Source organism: Arachis ipaensis, chromosome B09 (genome assembly GCF_000816755.2).
Source record: "Arachis ipaensis cultivar K30076 chromosome B09, Araip1.1, whole genome shotgun sequence".
Classification (NCBI taxonomy): Eukaryota; Viridiplantae; Streptophyta; class Magnoliopsida; order Fabales; family Fabaceae; genus Arachis; species Arachis ipaensis.
The window spans coordinates 46,396,802-46,405,315 of NC_029793.2; the positions used below are offsets into that span (position 1 = coordinate 46,396,802).

The 8,514-nt window shown below is 35.3% G+C and overlaps 3 long non-coding RNA genes across 4 annotated transcripts; 2 read left to right on the plus strand and 1 right to left on the minus strand.

The window, feature by feature from the left end:
* LOC110266993 lies at nt 2,591-3,571 on the plus strand. The gene is made up of 3 exons (XR_002354265.1): nt 2,591-2,763; nt 3,168-3,308; nt 3,403-3,571. It is a non-coding gene; the product is annotated as an uncharacterized LOC110266993 (long non-coding RNA).
* On the minus strand, nt 4,815-7,231 carry LOC110266992. 2 transcript variants are annotated; one of them, XR_002354264.1, is made up of 4 exons: nt 7,075-7,230; nt 6,926-6,981; nt 6,716-6,847; nt 4,815-4,899 (listed from the first exon to the last, which is right to left on the minus strand). It is a non-coding gene; the product is annotated as an uncharacterized LOC110266992 (long non-coding RNA). The 2 variants fall into 2 exon arrangements; XR_002354263.1 differs by having other exon boundaries at nt 6,716-6,981; nt 7,075-7,231.
* On the plus strand, nt 7,657-8,288 carry LOC110266991. Its single transcript, XR_002354262.1, has 2 exons — nt 7,657-7,687; nt 8,192-8,288. It is a non-coding gene; the product is annotated as an uncharacterized LOC110266991 (long non-coding RNA).

The window sequence follows — 8,514 nt, forward strand, 5'->3', positions numbered from 1 at the left end:
ATACGGGTTAGGGTCATATGGAGGCGAATGGTGGTAGTTGGCTTGTGAGTGTGGTGGTTCAAGCTGTGTTGAAGAGGTGGTTCATAGGCGTATGATGGGGCTTGTCGGTAATTACAAGGGGTTCCACCATAACTATTGTTCTGACATGCATTATTGAATAGTCATCGTCCATGATAGTTTGGAAGGTGTTGTTGCCTAAAGGGTTGATCAGATCCTCGTGGCTCTGTCCATCTCTGATTGTTTTGACCTTGATGCATGTTCCTGTTATAGCTTCCATTCCTTTCAACATTATTAGAACCAAACTCAAAGCGATAGGGGTGAGAATTCATAGTAAATAATAAAAATTAAAAGTGAAAATAAAAAGAATTAAACAAGCAAAAGAAAGTATTTACAATAACCAATAATAAGGCACACAGTTGCAACTCTCCGGCAACGGCGCCATTTTGAAGAACGAAACTCTCGTGTGATCTAGAATTTTCACAAATAAATTCCCGTTGTAAGTATAGCTTCTAGACCGACAAGAATTCCTTTCTTACAAAAGTTTGGTTGTCACAAGTAACAAAACCCAAATAAATTTATAACCGAAGTATTTAAACCTCGGGTCATCTCTCAAGGAGTTGCAGGGCAGTATGATTTATTATTGGTTATGGAAAAAAATATATTTTTGGGTTTTTTAATGTATAAGATAAAAAGCAAGAATACTAAATGGCAAGAAAGTAAACTGTAGGAATTAATTTAAATAAATAAATAAAACTCTTGGCAGGGTATAAGAACTAGACGTCCTATCCTAGTTATCCTTATCAGGTGTGAAGAGAATTGGATTCTGCTCCCACTTAAATTAACCCTTGTTAAACAAAGGAAAGTCAAATGAACAAATTGATTTGATCCTTAGATCCCAGTCAACTCATATGGAAAGACTAGAGTTATTGGAGTACAAATCAATCAGCAAAGAATTCCAATTTCATTCAACAGCTGAGTTTGATAACTCAAGTGTTGCTAAGTACTTAACCAAAGCCAAAAAGGGAAAAATAAATCTAAATTGAATTGAAATCATTCATAACATAAATAAAGCAAAGCAATCTTAATTCTGAAATACCTCAAAATATATTAATTAAGAAAATCATAACATGAATGGTTCATAAGCCAAATCTAAAAAGATAAATACTAATTAAAGTAATGGAATAAATAAAAGTAGAAAATAAATTAAAGGAATATTGAACCTGTGATTGAAGAGAAATAGCCTAAACATAATAGAAATCCTAAATCCTAATCCTAAGAGAGAGGAGAGAACCTCTCTCTCTAAAAACTACATCTAAAACCTAAAATTATGAATTATTCAGTTGTTCTCCGTCTCTCCTTTTGATTCTTCTATTCTCTGGCTTATATTCTGTGTTTCTGGCTTGGATTTGGGCCGAAAAAGGGTCCAGAAATTGCTGGGGGCATTTTCTTCAGATTTTTGTACGTGGCGTCTGTCACGCGTCTGCGTAGGTCAAGCGTTTGCGTCATCTGGGAGTTTTCCTTGTCACGCGTATACGTCAGTCACGCGTGCGCGTCAATTGCGTTCTGCTCAAGGCGCGCGTCCGCGTCATCCATGCGTTCGCGTCGCTGCATTTTCGCGCTAGGCACGCGTTCGCGTCGCTGCCTTTTCTTCAAATCTCCATTTTTGTGTTTTCCTTCCATTTTGGTATGTTTCCTTTTTGTCCTTTGAGCCATTCCTGCCCTATGAGATCTGAAAATACTTAACACACAAATTACAGCATCGAATGATAGTAAAGGGTAATTAAAATTAATATTTTTAAAGCATAGGAAACATGTTTTTCACTTATATAATAAAATAAGGAAGGGAAAGTAAAACCATGCAATTTACATGAATAAGTGGGTGAAGAATTGATAAAAACACTCAATTTGAGCACAAAATACATCATAAAATATGAGTTTATCAATGACATTGCAGAAGACAAACACATATTTGAATAGTTAGTAGATTAAATTAATTTATGGTATGAAATTTATATTTAAGTGTTTATTTAGTTATAATTCACATTTTATATATACTTATTAATTATTTTATTTCCAACTATTATTTTGGTGTTCCTGTGAGATCATCTAATGTTAGTAGGTTACATATAGTAGCGCCTATTAACAAAATTAAATTATTTGCTTGAAACGGCTTTTAATCTATATGCACGACTTAATAAAATTAAATTATTTGCTTGTTAATTAAATTATTTCACCAACTTAGCTACATGGTTTTTTCTTTTAATCTTGTTGCACATTTTATTCTATATTTATTAATTATTGATTTGATCTATTATGCAGATATGCCAAAACAAAAGAGGTACAAGAATCTACTTAAAGTAGCCGCAGTTGCAAATTCTTCACAAGACAAGTCGGCAGCTTCAAATGCATCACAAGTCAAGTTTACAGCAGTTGTAAATTCCTCCCAAGAGACATTGGTAGCTACAAATTTCTCCTGAAAAAAGTCGACAGCAGCTGCAAACTCCTCCCGAGACAAGTCGGCAGCAACTGCAAATGCCTCCCGAGACAAGTCGGCAGCTTCAAATTCCTCCCGGGACAAGTCGACAGCTGTAAGTTTCTCCCGAGACAAGTCAGTAGCAGCTGCAAGTTCATCCCGAGACAAGTCGGCAACTTCAAATTCTTCTGAGCCATCATCAGTTGCTCCAACTATATCTGAGCATCCATCCGAACCTAAATGTAAACATGGACGTGAATCTAAACATTATTGGACTGTTGATGCCATAGGTATGTATAGATGTTCTATTAGTATTTTTAGATATATAGATGTTATATATGAATTAGTTTGAAAGGATTGAAAATAGAAATTGAATTCTGTGATACCCTTAGCTAGTTATTGGCAGGCTGGTTTCGTGAAATTATTATAAGTAGTTTATATTATATATGATGAAGAAAAGAAGGTTGATGTCCACTTTATATATGTTGCCTTATCTACTTATGTTGCTGTCTAACATACAACATGAATTTTATTTATTTTATTCTTTAGTCGCTCATTTACTCATTTATTTATACTCATTTATCTATTTTAGATGAATACAAAGATAGTACACGCCTTCATTTATTAGCAAAGGATGTGCATAATTTGCCAGAAGGTTTGTGCATAGTTGTCAATTTTTATAAACATCATGCAGCAATAGGAGAAGCAGCTGGACTCCTTGCAGGAGTTTGTGGGCAATTAGCCACTGATTGTGTAGCATTTCCAATCAGTTTTGAAAAGTGGTCAGACATTCCAGCAAGCTTTTTTTAAAATCAATGGAATATTTTTTTTCCTAGTAAGAAGATTACTCAAACTCTAAAGCTTATTTCTTTGCCCATTATTTAATTATATTTGCTGGTTAATATATATTCTTTGTTATAATATTGAAGGCTCGATTTTGCTTCAAAGTGAGTGATAACTTGGCCAAACGATTTTTGCTCCAATCGCTTGGCAAAAAATGGAGGGAACATAGGATAAAGCTTTGGAATGATTTTTATGATCCGAGGTTGAGTAAAACCGAGATCATAAATAATGCACCAGAAGATATTGCTCCTGATCAATGGCTGTGGGGAAGTCTTAAATAGTGGTACAGTCTCTGTTTATTTTAGTCCTAAATTGTTGTGGTTGGTGCACATTTTTAGTCCTTTTAATATCTAATCAAAGTAATTTATTACATTCGATCTTTCAAAAATGTGAATCGACCCTACTATTTAATTGTGTCCAAATTTAACTTTCAGAAACTTTGTAAGAGGAATCAAGAAATTTGGCAAGAAAAAATAATTCCTCATACTTCAGGTGCTAAATCAATTGCAAGAAGAAGGGCTGAATTGGTAATCAATTAATGTATGCATATCTAATCTATCTCAAATATAATGCATGCATCATCTCTTAATTTTCTGCATATCTAATCTATCTCAAATAATAATTAGATGAATGATATATACATGATTGAGGCTGCTATTTTTTTATCGAGTCTTTCTACTTTTCTTAAATTTTAGACGGAAGAGACGGGAATAGAAGTTAGTAGGGTTCAAATGTGGGACATCACTCACAAGAAAATAGATGGAAGTTATGTTAATGAAAATGCTAAAGAAATAGAGGTAAGACTAAAGTGCAATAAGTAACTTGTTTGTATTTCGTTTTCTTTCTTTTTTATAAGATAATAATATTTTTTATTCTTTCTCTTTATTTTTATATATGTAGGAGAAGATTGAAGTACATAGCAGCCAACAACCGATGGAATCAACTGTTAATTCTCCTCTTGATGCTCTTGGAGTAGTTTTTGGGAAAGAGCATCCTGGTCGTGTTCGAGGTTTAGGTATGGGAATTGTTCCAACAGTTGCTTTCAAGAACAACACTATAAGAATTAGTCAAATGAATTTAGGTTCTTCAAATGATGTTGGCACATCATCTAATTGTGGTCCAAATGTGCAAGAAGAGTTGGATACCGTTAAAGCGCAATTAAAAGCGCTAGTCTCCTATATTACTTCTAAGGAAGGAGGTAAAATTTCAATACAATTGACTGGAATGTTCCCTGTAACACCCTAATTAGCCTAAGCCTTACCTCGCGTCGTAAAGCCAAGGTCAATCAGAGATTACGACAGTTCTAAACTCATACATAATAGTATAATCTAGAAGCCCGATGAAAGATATAGCTCAAAAATAGCGGAGTTTAAGCCGGCTAGCCATATACTGATATACAAAACCATACAGTGAAAACAGCTTATACAAGTTTTGTTCTCTCAAATACATGTCTCTAGGCAAGACAAAATACAAAAGGAGAGATGTATAAACAAAATAAACCAAAAAGAACTCCAAAATGATCCAAGATTCTCCGCTCCTGTCACCAACCAAAGCAACTCACCGAGGTGGGTTGCGACCTGCATCTGAAAAACACAACAACAATATGGTATGAGAACCGGCGGTTCTCAGTATGGTAACAGTTCCCAGTGATATAGGATATAAGACCCCGGGACGCCAAAGGCAATCCTAAACTTCATATCAATCACAAGATTCAACTTAAAACATTCTAAAACATTTAAGCATAATATACCAACTTGACTTAAATAAACCAGGTTATCTATCTTAAGGGATTTCTATTCTAACCAACACCGCTGTCCCACAGCCTTCACCAACCGATCCTCCATGCGATCCCATCGCCACCGCCTTCCGAACCTCCTCAATCCCAGCAGAAAACACAGATAATGTTCAAAGCAAGTAAAGCACAAGTAGTAGCTTATATGGAAAATAATTCAGATAGCAAGTAAGCATGTTATTCAATTAGGCAAACCATTACAAGTAGACAAAGCATACAAGCAGATAGGAAATGCATATGATGAATGCCTGCCCTACTGGCTGTGATATCACATTGTCGGTTCAACTGCCAACCCGACACATCTCCATGGAGACGTCGCCCTTCAGATTTCTCATATGGGAACCCCCGAGATATAGTGCCCGGATCACTGTCCAGGTACCGGCGCCTGCTCGCCCTATAGATCCGAAGGGATGCGAGCGGGATATTCATGCCTCAGACCTCACATCTCAACGTAAGCGGGATTAACCACCGTCCTTACGCCGCCGCCGCTACCTCGACAGGCGGGATTAACCACCGTCCTTACGCCGCCGCCGCTACCTCGACAGGCGGGATTAACCACCGTCCCTGCCAGGCGCATAGCGTCTCAAAATATCATGTAAAAATATTATTTCAATGGTTTTCAAAAGTATTTTCAGCATACATAGATCCATCACTTCAATCCGAGTCCCCGACTCATCTCAACCACTGTCCCTTTATAACTCAGTTTCCAAATACCAAAATTCTATCATTCCTCATCTCATATACCAATCATCCTTCACCTAACGTCAAACCATTCTCAGCACGCCAGAAACCTAGGCCTCCGTTTTCTAAGCTACCTTAAAATCATGTACTAGAGTCCTTAATTTATATCCCATGTTCTAATACTCAAAACTAGGCCCAAACGTCTTAAAATGCTGTTATAGAAGCTTACAACCTTGTTGAAAAGGCAAAATAGTTGAAAACAAATAAATCTTTGAGAAACAGGACGTGTGCACCCGCACATATCAGAAGTAATGAAATTCTGCAACTTTGGAAAATTTCAGATTTTTAACACCAACTTTGAATGATCATAACTTCCTCTACCAAATTCTAATTTTTGTTTTTTTACAAACTTTATATCAATTCGAACAGTTTTCAATAAGCTTTAATGCTAAACTAATTTCAATAGATTTTGAAAACCAAGGCATAAGTTATGATTAGACAAAGTTCACCAAAAGTCAACTTTTACCAAGACTCACAAGAATCTCAATTTACCAACTTTCATAACCCAATCCAACCAAAACCACATCAATTCTATCACATATTAGAATTTACCATTTTCCATATCCAATTTACCACTCCACCATATATAATCATCAATTCTCACTATCAAATACATAATAATACCCTTATTAACCATCATCATTATTAATTTCAACAACCTCATCAACAACACTAATCATCAATACTCATTAACACCAACAATTCTCCATAATCATCCTTAATCATGATATTCCAAGGATACCAACAATTAACATCAATTTACACATAATCATTCATACACCAACAACATTCAATCCTATCTTAGGGTCAACTAGCCTAAGTGTCCATGAATATTATATACTACATAGAGGAAACCGAAACCATACCTTGGCCGATTCCCTTTATGCACCCAAACTCAAAATGAGCACCAACAAGCTTCCAATCACAATCCAAGCTTTCAAATCCACTCCAATAAGCACAAATAAGTTCCAAAAGCTCCCAAAGCCACAATAATCAAACTATATACATATAAATCACCACAAATCAACCTAGGGTTCAACATAAGCATAATCTCACAAGGGTTTAAGAGCTTTTACCTTTCCCAACAGATTTGATAACACAAATCCAAAGCTAAGCAAGGATTAGAGCAAACCTAAACATCCAAAATCACAAAAACCCATTTAACCCAAAACTCTAATAAAACCCGAATTTTTGAAGAGAGAAACTGGGAAGATTTCGTGATTACCTTGAAGGTTTCTTGGGTGGGTTTGGTAGAGCTCTTCACAAGGAACGCGTAGCCACAAACGGTGCGGCGATCGGAGCTCCGTAGCTCAAGATATGAGCTTGGAAAGTTTGAAGTGAATAGTAACAATGGTGAAAAGCTCTCACCTATCTCCTCACTTCAGCTGCTGTTGTGTTTAGGTTATGAGGGTGAAAGTGGCTGAAATGGGTTCATTTAAGTGTATTTATATGTTGGGCTTGGGCCCAACTTGGGCCCGGTCCAATCCATTAGCATTTTTAGCCTGTTTGGCCTAACTTCGGGCCAAATCTTTAAAATTAAAGCCCGGTTTTTCATTTCTAATGTTTTTCTAAGGTTTTTTTACGGTTTTCATTTTTCTCGTGCGGTACCAGGCAGACTTGAACCGGTTCAATCGGTTCAACTGCCGGTTCGCGATTTTTCACGGTTTTTTGTAGAAAGCACATTTTTTGACTCAGAAAGACTCACTGAGTCCAAAAATCACATTTAAATCCCCAAATTCTCTCTCTAACTTTTTGGAATCTAATTTGGGTAATTAATCACTTAATTAACCGGTTGATTAGTTTCGGTTCTTACATTCCCTACTCAACAAGTTTCACAGGTACAAATACAATTATCCTCTTTTTTTTTTCCTTTTCTTTATTCTCCTTTTAGTTATAATGCTTGGAAATAATGTTGATACAAAAAAGTTTTACAACAATGATAGGTGTAACTTCAATTTAAAACCATAATTTCTACACTAGCTTGTGCTCAGTAACAAACAATTCTCAGTAATATTGATGCTTGTGGGGCATGAAAATATAGGGAGCGGTTTGCATGCATGGATGATGAGTTAGTTTGCTTATTTAATTGTTGATTAATGAATAAGAAGCTTATCTCACAGTGATGAAGCATATGAATTTTCTTCAGAGATCAGAATTAATTAGCATATGATTTTTTTTAATTTAATGTGTATGATGAGTGTTTGAAATCTTTCTCATATTTAATTTGCTTTTATATGTGAATTTTTTTTAGATGAATTCAAATTCATAAATATCCACTTATTATTAATATATGCCTTTTTCTTGCATTTCTTGTGCTCATAATAATTATATTTTTATTGTAGGGATTGGATCAGGAGAGTGAGATTCCATCACCAAAAGAGTTAGGAAGTAGGTCTTCTGGAGCAAGCAACAAGGAAGCATGACCTTGCTTGATATGTTTAAACGTATATTAAGGATTATATTAAGGATTATATGTTAAGACGTATTATTAAAAAATGTTACTTTGATACTTTATTTTTGGATTATGACATTTTAATTATAACTTGAATTATGACTTTTGGATCATGTATGAATTAAAAATCATCTTATGATGTTTGATTTATGGCTATGCCTTTTGGTTATTACGAGATTTTTAAGTGAGTTTCGAAAATATCTCTTTAAATTG